General features: G+C 30.4%; 1 pseudogene; it reads left to right on the plus strand.

The window, feature by feature from the left end:
• Window positions 1–1,337: 1,337 nt before the first annotated feature.
• LOC102668069 (receptor-like protein EIX2) lies at window positions 1,338–12,993 on the plus strand (annotated as a pseudogene).
• Window positions 12,994–13,659: the final 666 nt, after the last annotated feature.

The raw sequence follows: 13,659 nt of genomic DNA on the forward strand, positions 1-13,659 counted from the left end.
TTTGTAAAGAGAAAATTTACTTAATTTTTTGTCTTGGATAAGTGAACGAGAATAAACAACTCTGTCATTTAGCCATACTATCAACTATATATATAAATCCTGCCGCAGGCTCCATCTTTCATACTTGACAATTTAAGAGAAAACTGATCACAGTAAGCGATCTTTGTTTTACTCTTAGTCATTTAATATCAACAAAAATATAATGAGTTGTTATTTTCTGAAACTATTTTATGCACTTTTGCTGCTTTTATTGCATGCTGCAGGATCCATTCTTGGATTCAACAGCCTTCCCAATAGCGCAGAAATTAAGTGCATTGAGAGTGAGAGACAAGCACTCCTCAACTTCAAACATGGCCTCATAGATAAGTATGGCATGCTGTCTACATGGAAAGGCATTCAATGCAACAATCAAACTGGTCATGTTGAGACGCTTCATCTCCGTGGTCAGGATACACAATATTTGAGTGGTGCAATCAATATCTCTTCATTGATTGCCCTTGAAAATATTGAACACCTGGATCTCAGCTATAATGCTTTTCAAGATATCTCTATCTCTCTGATTCCAGAACTCATGGGCTCGTTCACCAATTTAAGATATCTCTATCTCTCTGAGACTTGATTTGGTGGGAGTATACCTTCTGATATTGGAAAGCTTACACATTTACTGTCTCTTGATCTAAGTGATAATGATCTCCATGGAAAAATCCCTTATCAACTTGGAAACCTTACACATTTACAATATCTTGATCTAAGTGATAGTGATCTAGATGGGGAACTCCCATATCAACTTGGAAATCTCTCACAGTTGAGGTATCTTGATCTTGGTGGGAATTCATTTTCGGGAGCACTCCCTTTCCAGGTTGGGAATCTTCCTTTGTTGCACACTCTTGGACTTGGTGGCAATTTTGATGTGAAATCTAAGGATATTTGATTGTTCTCTTTCAGATACAAATATTCAAAACTTAAGAGAGTTGAGGCTATTTGATTGTTCTCTTTCAGATACAAATATTCAATCTCTGTTTTATTCACCTTCCAACTTTTCCACTGCTCTTACCATCCTTGATCTTTCTTCAAATAAGCTCACATCCTCAACATTTCAACTGTTGTCAAACTTTAGCCTTAATCTTCAGGAGCTTTATCTTGGTGATAATAACATTGTTTTGTCATCTCCTCTCTGCCCAAACTTTCCTTCTCTTTTGATCCTTGACCTTTCCCATAATAATATGACATCATCAGTCTTTCAAGGTAGCTTCAACTTCAGCTCAAAACTTCAAAATCTTGATTTGCGAAATTGTAGTCTTACGGATGGAAGTTTTCTTATGTCATCTTCTTTCATTATGAGTTCTTCATCTTCTCTTGTTTTCCTTGATCTCTCCTCAAATCTGTTGATATCATCAACTATATTTTACTGGCTCTTTAACTCCACCACCAATCTTCATAACCTTTTCCTTGATAATAACATGTTGGAAGGTCCCATTCCAGATGGATTTGGGAAAGTAATGAACTCTCTTGAAGTTCTTTACCTCTTTAATGACAAACTGCAAGGCGAGATTCCATCTTTCTTTGGTAACATGTGTGCATTTGCAGGGTGACGTCACTGAATCCCATCTTTCTAACTTGCAATATATGGGATATTTAAATATGTCTTTCAATTACCTCATTGGTGTAATTCCTGATATATCAGTGAAGCTTCCTATGAGACCGTCTATAATTCTGAATTCAAATCAGTTTGAGGGTAAAATTCCGTCATTTTTACTACAAGCTTCCGTGCTGATTCTCTCTGAAAATAATTTTTCAGATATGTTTTCATTCTTATGTGACCAAAGCACAGCTGCATATTTGGCCACTTTAGATGTATCACACAATCAAATAAAGGGGCAACTCCCAGATTGTTGGAAATCAGTAAAGCAATTAGTGTTTCTTGATTTAAGCAGCAATAAATTGTCAGGGAAGATTCCTATGTCCATGGGCGCCCTAATTAATATGAAAGCCTTGGTTTTACGAAACAATGGTTTAATGGGTGAGTTGCCTTCTTCTTTGAAGAATTGCAGCAGTTTATTTATGCTGGACCTGAGTGAAAATATGTTGTCGGGTCCAATACCATCATGGATTGGAGAAAGTATGCATCAATTGATAATCTTGAACATGCGAGGAAATCACCTCTCAGGAAATCTACCCATTCATCTCTGTTATTTGAACCGTATTCAATTGTTGGATCTTTCAAGGAATAACTTGTCAAGTGGAATTCCATCATGCTTAAAGAATTTGACTGCAATGTCTGAACAGACCATCAACTCAAGTGACACTAAGTCTGATATATATTGGAATGATAAGACTTCCTTTGCAAGGCGAGATGCTGACCCTCTAAAGTTGTTCAGGCCAGCCATATTTGAAGTCTCAAAGCTTAGGTTTTGTTCTTAGGAGTGGACGAAAATAAACACCTAGGAAATCTCCCAAGGACTTATACTCTAACCCATACGGATATAACCGCTAAGCTCACCTTGGCAATCTCTCAAACCATAAATAATTCTCAGGTATTTTTTTTATCTTTGATCTTACAATTTTGTTTTCATATTCTTTTGGAATCGTTGTTAAGCAAAAATTTAGTGAAGAGGATGCAGATGTTGTCGCAAAACAAAAGAAGCCAGTGTATCTTACATTCTTGCTGTGTAAGAGAACACTTTTTGGTCCAAAAGGGTAGCATATCACGACACATGGTAACATGTGAATCTTACTGCCGACCAATTAGATGGGTCCTTGGTTGAATTCATTGAATTTATTCTGTAAAAATAGTCGTTTGAGAAAGTGATTATTTTGCATAATTAATTTGATACGCAACACCCACAGAAATAGGAACGGATTGTTCAACACTCCAACCGGATAGAAAATGAATCCTTTTAAGTCCAAAATATGTGTTTGACTTATAATTTGGAAACTGCCAACCTAAAATTGGTCATTGTAAATTGTTCTTGTTTACCAATAATAATATATTTTGGTAAATCAAAATAAATTGTATATGTAATTAATTTGAATCAAATCATGGTTTTTGTAGTTCCATAAACCTAATAAATAGTGCTTTTGCAGAGATCATTATGAAAACATTAGTAAGTAGGGTCGTGGTCACAATTAATTTAGCAATTAGCTAAAGGTAACCCATTTTTTCTTTTCAATTTCAATTTGCAAATCATTATGAATATTATTTGTAAATGAAACCTAGTTTACAAAGTTCAAATTGATCTTCCTCAAAGGAATTAATCCGTCATCATCCCTATGAGTCAAGGAACGTCATTGTCGTTAACAATTCGCCCAACGTGTTTCTCTTCCTTTTCCTCCTCATGTGAGATAGAGATAAAAAACCCTAACACATCGACATAAGAGAAAGAAGAAATATTAACATCGATTTTTATAAAAAAAATCAATATTAACATATAAATACAACATCAGTTTTCAAACAATACCAGTTATTATGAAAATTGATGTTAATATCGACACACAACATTAGTTTTCAAAAGAATCGATATCAACGAACTCAACTTATTTATAATTATGTCACCGTATTTTGTAACATTGATTTTTATTAAATTGATGTTAAAATATCGACATTAAATGTATATTTTTTAGTATTATATAAAGGGTTGTATCAAGCTAGATCGAGAGGAATTCAGAATCTGACTTGCTACTCTCATTCTCCTCATGCTATTCCGTTGATCAAGGGTCCTATCATCTAGTGGTGTGTCAGTTATTAGCTTTTATTGCTAGAGAATAGAATTCTCGTTTTGCCATTTAAAAAAATTATGTATTTCATTTTAAAAATAGTATAATATATAAGTTATATCAAATTAAAAATATTACTTAATTGTTTTTACCTAAAAATATTAATTAATATGTCACACTTGCACCCAACTAAGAAAATATATTAGTAAATTTGTCGAAGTACTTTGCACACATAAAAATAAAATTATTAGAGACATTTATAAAGATAGTAAAATATAATGAATTAATGATTGTTTGTTGGTCCCGGAAAAAAATAGAATGGAGCTTGGAGACCAATAAATACATTATAGGAAATTAGTAAAATCGAATCTCTCAACGAATAATATGATTGAAAATTTGAATTTTATTTGAATCTAATAGTAATAGAATATGAATATTATAAATGTTATTGTTATATAATAATGATATATATCATAATAATTGGATAAATTATAGTTTTTATTATATTCATTCTGATTGTATGAGTATAAATATTGATATTTTTGTATTGTAATATAAATATTATATTTTAAATAAATAGTGTGATACTTACATTATAATTTTTTTCTTAAATTTTCACTTAGTATCGTAATATATTAGTACTTTTAAATAATGATAAAAATTGATATTGTTAACTCTTTTGATGGGTTAAAAAAATAAGCACACAAACACATCAAATTTAAAAGGTAAACTTATTGCATAGACTTTGAAATTGTTAGTCTTTGTAGAAATTTTATATCAAGACAAATTAAACTTGTATTTTCTGTGATTTAGTCAAATGACAAATGATATTTATTGGTCTTAATTCTAAATAGACTTTTATCAATCCTAGAAAGATTTAGAAATACTCTAAGGTGCAACTAATGACGTATGTTTTGGAAGAGAGGAAAGAAAATGAAAAAGAATAAAAAAAGCGTTTAAAATTTGAATTTAAAAAATTAGAAGGAAAAAATTTTAATTGGCAGAAAGTAACACACATTTCCATCACTTTGCCTTTTATTTTTCTTCTCTTATACACCTTACACCACCTAATTTCATCTTTGTGGAACAATACTCTTTTGAGTTATATATTTATTAAAATATATAGAAAATCACGAATTTTTATAGTATATATATATATATATATATATATATATATATATATATATATATATATATATATATATATATATATATATATATATATATATATATATATATATATATTAGAGGTCAGAAATTCAAATTTATAATTTCTAACTAATTTTAGTCAATAATATACAGCATTAAAAAATATTTTTTTTCTTTATAACAAAAGAAGAGTACTAGCTTCTGTTATTCAGAATACGCCTTTACCTAAAAATATTAATTAACATGTGACACTTACACCCAATGAAGAATAGTAAATTTGTTGAAGTGCTTTCCACACTTGAAAAATAAAATTATTAGAGACATTTATAAACATATTAGAATATAATGAATTAATGATTGTTTGTTCGTTTCTGATAAAATTGAGTGGAGCTTGAAGACCAATAAGTACATCATAGGAAATTAGTTAAAAGAATCTCTCAACGAATAATATAGTTGAGAATTTGATTTTTATTTGAGTCTAATAGTAATATAATACAAATATTGTAAATGTTATTGTTATATAATAATGATATATATAATAATAATTAGACAAATTATAGTTTTTATTATATTCATATTGATTGAATGAGTATGAAATATTGATATGTTTGTATTGTAATATAAAGATTATATTTTAAATAAATAGTGTATACACTATAATTTTTTAAAATTTTCACATGTATCGAAATATGTTAGTACTTTTAAATAATGATAAAAAAAAGATGATATTGTGGTTTTCTATGTTTTCTAACTCTTTTAATGGGTTAGAAAATTAAGCACACAATCACATCAAATTTTAAAAGTAAAAGGATTGCATAGACTTTGAAATTATTAGTCTTTGTGGAAATTTTATATCGAGACAAATTAAGCTTGCATTTTCTACGCTTTAGCCAAATGATAAATAATATTTATTCATATTAGTTCTAAGTAGACTTTTCACGGTATGATATCAACCCTAGAAAGACGCAGAAATACTCTAACGTGCAACGATTTTTTTATTTCTTGGGGACAAGTGCAAAGACTTGAAATTCATAGTCTGTCAAAACATTTTCGTGTAAAGATAAATTAGTATTTGCATTTCTCGTACTGTGATAAAATAACACATCATATTTTTGGTGGGTTTAAATAATTGTTTTTGTCCCTATAAAATTAAGGATTCTGTTAGTACTTTAATAAAGATTTTTTATTTATATTTTAGTGCTTATAATTTTAATATTTGAATTTATGGTTTGCTATAAACTATCAATAGGTTATTATGTAATAGTGATGTTGGTAGTCCATTGATTGGTCCACAATATCAATAGTTTGACATGATATTATATGTAAAGTTTTTGGAAAATTGAATTTTTAAATTAAATTCTCATATGTTTAAGCCTTGTTTGTGTTAATTTTACATAAACGTTTTCTAAGCATGTTGTGGTCGTTAAAGTGACAAACTCAAATACTTTTTACGGGAAGCTCACGTGTCATTTAATGACATTACAAAAATTCCCTTGATAATGTAAAAATAGAATCATTTAATTTATTAAAATTTTTAACATCACTTTTTTTGTCGAATTATCTGATGAAATTTTAGTTATTACCACATGCTGGTACAATATGAAGTATATATTCATGAACCTGTAATTAATATATATACGAAATCATTTTATTACACAATTATATAATTATTGATTTTTTATTATATATTCTATTTTTTTCCTTGAAGAATGGTAAGATTTTGTAAGAGTAATTTTTTAAAAGCCATGTCTTAATTAAAAAAAATCAAATCACAACATATAAAAATATGAATAAATAATTGGCACAATAAAACATACAAACAAAAACAAGTTTAAATTGCTTATCACCAGAGTGTAATAAAGGAATTTCCTTCAAAACCATGGAAAAATACAATATTTTTTATGGAATTAATAAATTTGGGGGAAAATATTCCGTCAAAAATATCTATTTTTTTTTTGTAGTGATGGATTACTAAAAAAATTAGTTTGTTAATGGGGTGATTATAATTTACTTATTTATTAGTATAAAACAAAGCAAATATCAATGGAGAGGATGAGACGGATAGAAAGTGTGTTGTGGGTGAGTAGAGGTTTCTTCGTTGCTATAGTGTCTTTTGTTTTGCATTGACTTGGAAGTCAATTTATGCAAAGATGGAAGGCACATATGTCAAAGAAATTATTATAAGGTTGTTACAACATTAATTGCCATCGAAATTGATTTGCAAGTCATTATCAGAACATATGGCACTTAAGTTTTATTTTAGTTTTATTTTGTTATTGCCAACTTTGAAATTTGGTCCCCCATTTTTTTTCCTTATAAATTTGATCTTTTCCCATCTTAACTTTTATTCATAATTAATTTAATATTTAATATTTAACGGAAATGGAGATGGCAACACTATTGGATCAATATTTTTTGTTAAATATTAGATGCATGAACAAAAATTATATTAGGAGATTTGTGATCAAGTAGAGGAAATTAAAATATATAAACCTCGTATATGGAGTCTTCGAATTTTAATTTTAAAAATAAAATTTTTGTAAAGAGAAAATTTACTTAATTTTTTGTCTTGGATAAGTGAACGAGAATAAACAATGTCATTTAGCCATACTATCAACTATATATATAAATCCTGCCGCAGGCTCCATCTTTCATACTTGACAATTTAAGAGAAAACTGATCACAGTAACCGATCTTTGTTTTACTCTTCGTCATTTCATATCAACAAAAATATAATGAGTTGTTATTTTCTGAAACTATTTTATGCACTTTTGCTGCTTTTATTGCATGCCGCAGAAATTAAGTGCATTGAGAGTGAGAGACAAGCACTCCTCAACTTCAAACATGGCCTCATAGATAAGTATGGCATGCTGTCTACATGGAGGGACGATAACACTAACAGAGACTGTTGCAAATGGAAAGGCATTCAATGCAACAATCAAACTGGTCATGTTGAGACACTTCATCTCCGTGGTCTGGGTACACAATATTTGAGAGGTGCAATCAATATCTCTTCATTGATTGCCCTTGAAAATATTGAACACTTGGATCTCAGCAATAATGTTTTTGAAGGGAGTCATATCTCAGAACTCATGGGCTCGTTCACCAATTTAAGATATCTCAATCTCTCTTATTCTTTATTTGGTGGGAGTATTCCTTCTGATCTTGGAAAGCTTACACATTTACTGTCTCTGGATCTAGGTAACAATTATTTACTCCAAGGACAAATTCCTTATCAACTTGGAAATCTTACACATTTACAATATCTTGATCTAAGTGGTAATTATCTGGATGGGGAACTCCCATATCAACTTGGAAATCTCTCACAGTTGAGGTATCTTGATCTTGGTTGGAATTCATTTTCGGGAGCACTCCCTTTCCAAGTTGGGAATCTTCCTTTGTTGCACACTCTTGGACTTGGTGGCAATTTTGATGTGAAATCTAAGGATGCAGAGTGGTTGACTAATCTGTCTTCCTTGACAAAACTTAAGAGAGTTGAGGCTATTTGATTGTTCTCTTTCAGATACAAATATTCAATCTCTGTTTTATTCACCTTCCAACTTTTCCACTGCTCTTACCATCCTGGATCTTTCTTCAAATAAGCTCACATCCTCAACATTTCAACTGTTGTCAAACTTTAGCCTTAATCTTCAGGAGCTTTATCTTGGTGATAATAACATTGTTTTGTCATCTCCTCTCTGCCCAAACTTTCCTTCTCTTGTGATCCTTGATCTTTCCTATAATAATTTGACATCATCAGTCTTTCAAGGTGGTTTCAACTTCAGCTCAAAACTTCAAAATCTTGATTTGGGAAGTTGTAGTCTTACTGATCGAAGTTTTCTTATGTCATCTTCTTTCAATATGAGTTCTTCATCTTCTCTTGTTTTCCTTGATCTCTCCTCAAATCTGTTGATATCATCAACTATATTTTACTGGCTCTTTAACTCCACCACCAATCTTCATAACCTTTTCCTTTATAATAACATGTTAGAAGGTCCCATTCCAGATGGATTTGGGAAAGTAATGAACTCTCTTGAAGTTCTTTACCTCTCCGGTAACAAACTGCAAGGCGAGATTCCATCTTTCTTTGGTAACATGTACGCATTGCAGAGTTTAGACCTCTCAAAGAACAAGTTGAATGGGGAAATTTCTAGCTTATTCCAAAATTCTTCATGGTGCAACAGAGACATATTTAAGAGGTTGGATTTATCTTATAACCGGTTGACTGGCATGTTACCTAAAAGCATTGGATTGCTATCAGAGTTGGAGGATCTTAACTTGGCTGGGAATTCTTTGGAGGGTGACGTCACTGAATCCCATCTTTCTAATTTTTCCAAATTACAATCCTTGTACTTATCAGAGAACTCGTTGTCTCTGAAATTGGTCCCGAGTTGGGTTCCTCCATTCCAATTAAGTTCATTGGGACTCAGATCTTGCAAGTCGGGCCCCACCTTTCCTAGTTGGCTCAAGACTCAAAGTTCTTTGTATGAGCTTGATATTTCTGATAACGGGATTAATGACTCTGTACCAGACTGGTTTTGGAATAACTTGCAATATATGAGATATTTAAATATGTCTTTCAATTACCTCATTGGTGCAATTCCTGATATATCATTGAAGCTTCCTATGAGACCATCTATAATTCTGAATTCAAATCAGTTTGAGGGTAAAATTCCGTCATTTTTACTACAAGCTACCGACCTGATGCTCTCTGAAAATAATTTTTCAGATTTGTTTTCATTCTTATGTGACCAAAGCACAGCTGAATATTTGGCCACTTTAGATGTATCACACAATCAAATAAAGGGGAAACTCCCAGATTGTTGGAAATCAGTAAAGCAATTAGTGTTTCTTGATTTAAGCAGCAATAAATTGTCAGGGAAGATTCCTATGTCCATGGGCGCCCTAATTAATATGAAAGCCTTGGTTTTACGAAACAATGGTTTAATGGGTGAGTTGCCTTCTTCTTTGAAGAATTGCAGCAGTTTATTTATGCTGGACCTGAGTGAAAATATGTTGTCCGGTCCAATACCATCATGGATTGGAGAAAGTATGCATCAATTGATAATCTTGAACATGCGAGGAAATCACCTCTCAGGAAATCTACCCATTCATCTCTGTTATTTGAACCGTATTCAATTGTTGGATCTTTCAAGGAATAACTTGTCAAGTGGAATTCCATCATGCTTAAAGAATTTGACTGCAATGTCTGAACAGACCATCAACTCAAGTGACACTATGTCTGATATATATCGGAATGGTAAGACTTACGTTGTATTTAATGGTTACATATTCGGAGGTTATACGCTTGACATAACATGGATGTGGAAAGGTGTGGAACGGGGGTTCAAGGATCCAGAGTTGGAGCTCAAAAGCATTGATCTTTCTTGTAACAATTTAATGGGTGAAATACCAAAAGAGGTCGGATATTTGCTTGGGTTAGTTTCTTTGAATCTATCAAGAAATAATTTGAGTGGAGAAATTCCTTCTCGGATTGGGAATTTAGGTTCACTAGAATCACTTGACTTGTCAAGAAATCACATCTCTGGGAGAATTCCTTCATCTCTTTCTGAAATTGATGATTTGGGAAAATTAGACTTGTCACACAACTCTCTTTCTGGAAGAATCCCATCAGGAAGACATTTTGAAACCTTTGAAGCCTCTAGTTTTGAAGGAAATATTGATCTTTGTGGCGAACAACTTAACAAAACTTGTCCTGGGGTTGGAGATCAAACAACAGAAGAGGGTCAAGAACCACCAGTCAAAGGTGATGATTCTGTTTTCTATGAGGGATTATACATGAGCTTGGGGATTGGATACTTCACTGGATTTTGGGGCTTATTAGGGCCATTACTACTGTGGCGTCCTTGGAGAATTGCTTACACGAGGTTTCTGAACAGATTAACAGACTATGTATATGTATGCTTATGATGAATGTGGGAAGTGTTGCTAATCGCTCCAAGGCAAAAAGGTATGTTATAGATTTTATTTTTCAGGTTCATGGTTTATGTTTTGACTTAGTTTTATGTCAATATATCAAAAATTGTTTTACCTATAAAAAAAAGGTAATATGTATTTCGAACAGAAAGCTCATGTTAACCGTAAACCAATTGATAGAAGTTAATAATTTATTATGTGTCATTTTTTGTGTCTTCCTTACGAAATTCCCTATTTTGACTCTTAATGAGTGATGAATTAAGTTATTGAAAGCTTTTTCTCATAGAAAATTTGGGAAATAATTATTATTCTCAAATCACATATTCTTCCATTTTCACATCTTTTTATGATGCAACCATCTACACTTTAAGAGCGATTTCTTGTAACATATTTTAGTTCCTATGTACTGTTTCTGCATATATGACTACCTTGTTCTATGGCCCATGCTTCTCTTATACATTCTACTCAAAGGCAATGATTACTCTAATTTTTTGAAACAGATACAGTTTGTTTCGATTCCTTAACACCACCAACTCCTGCCCAATCCCTCAACTGCAAACACAATTCCCCTATTAACTATGCCAAATATGAAGTGCTTGTTGTTACTATATTATCATGTACAGGGTCAAAGCTAGGAATTCACTTAGAGGGACCAAGAAAAATAATAATAATTCAAATTTTTATAGTATAAAAAATACAAAAATATTTATTTTATATATATATATATATATATATATATATATATTAGTTTTTTGAATTATAAGATTTACTTTATGATTAAATAAAGAAGGAAGGAGAGACATGATGAATTTGAATCTCTTTTACTAAAAAATAATAATAAACTAACAGTTAATATTTGAATAATAAAAAACTGGATATTTTTTATAGAAAAAATATACAACTATATTAAGCATAAAGACATTACTATCTAATTAATTTTATCAAAAAATAAATAAATACATTATTTTCTTCCTAATTATTACCAACATAAACTCGTTCAAATATATTTATTATAACGACTACTTAAACTCGTCACAAATTAGACAATCAATCATTTCATACACAAGTGGATATATTTATTGGTTTATAAACCAATAAATATTATAGGTGAAACAATTTAAGTCAATTTTATAGGTGAAAAAATTATTCAGTAATATTATTAAATAAAACTTCTACTTAAACTATTTAAATCTGAGTATTTTTAGAATAACATTTTAGTTTATGACATTTTTAATTAAAATAGTTAACTTAATTACTTTTATTGATTTTGATGAATTATTTATTTATTTTTTAAATATCTGAATAGTAGTGCTATATGAGAAAAAAAAATTAAATATGTAAAATGATTTTTCATAATTATACATGTACACTTCAACGTTACAATTACTTTATTATTATCTTTAATTTCTGCTAATCTCATTTTACTATCACACTATCATATTATATTACCTATTATACCTACACTTCTCTTTTTTTTTTCTTTTTGTCTTTCAACTAACATGGCATGTATTATTTTTCAATATATTTTTTTTCATAAATTTTAAGGGGACCGTAATTCTTTTAACATGGTATTTTAAATACACTTTGTGAAAAACTTTGGGGCCATGGTCCCTGCATGTATACTTCCATTTTCAATTTTATATAAACAAATATAATTCTGTTTATATCTTGTAATCCACCACATTAATTGTTGTAAAAAAAATGCGGATTGTTGCAGATGTGCCGCATGCTTCTGATCAGAGAAGAAAGCATTGCTGGCTGCTACAAGTGCGAAATATTTCTTTAGTATAGGAGTTTACAATGTTTTGTATTTAAGTAATGAACTGCAAAATCTTGTCTCCGGAAACTTGGTATGATATTGTTGTATTTTATTGTATAATATGTTTGTAATGCTGTTTATTTTTCATTAATGTGCTTACATCTGTGAAATCTAAAATTTGACCACTTCATATTTTATCTTCATCAATGCCTTCTGCTATATTCTCCTAGTTCAGCTATACTTACAGTGAATAAAATTTGTGCATGAAAAGAAGAATGCAAGATACCCTATTTGTTCCTAGTTACTACCAGTATATTGGCATCCTTGTGTTAGACCCCTTCAGTACATGCACTTTTAGTTCGCCAAAAGTTGCAAGCAGAGCATTAAAATTTGCATGAAGCTAGTGTTAGGTTGCTGGTCTTATCACATTAAAATTAAGCACTGATAGCGGTCCCAGCAGCTTGGATACTTCAACAACCCATCCATCACTCAAAAACGAACATTCATTTTCCAATCCTCTCATCTCGCCATTCTAATTCACTTGGAACACATTTTCGGCAAACACCATTTATTTTATTTTTCTACTCGAAAACTAAGATTATACGAAGACTGAGTTTTCGTTTGGAGTATAGCTTATTCCAAGTCAACATAACCTTGTTTTAGTACATTAAATTCCAACTACTCGTTCAATCCTCCATTTTCTTTTTCACGTGGCCGCGAGTCTCTCTTAGCTGGCACATTACAGTTGACTTTGTTTGGTTCTATGAAGAAATGTGATGTGATGTGATTATTTGGGGATATTTTGTTTTAATTTATCATAGTAAAATTTAAATTAATATCTAGAAAGAAATAAATTATAATATTTATTATGATTTTTTAATTAAAAATTATTATATATGTTATGAATTTTTTTTACATTGAAGTCGAGATTAAACTTTTTTTACAGCATCAATTTTTATTTTTATAAACAAGACATTAAAGTCGTAATAATTTTATTTTATACGACTCAAAATCTTAACAAAAATTCATATGATTTTAAAGTACTATTTTAATTTTTTTGCACATAATGTATTTTTTTTAATCATAAATAATTTTTTATT

Source organism: Glycine max, chromosome 16 (assembly GCF_000004515.6).
Source record: "Glycine max cultivar Williams 82 chromosome 16, Glycine_max_v4.0, whole genome shotgun sequence".
NCBI lineage: Eukaryota > Viridiplantae > Streptophyta > Magnoliopsida > Fabales > Fabaceae > Glycine > Glycine max.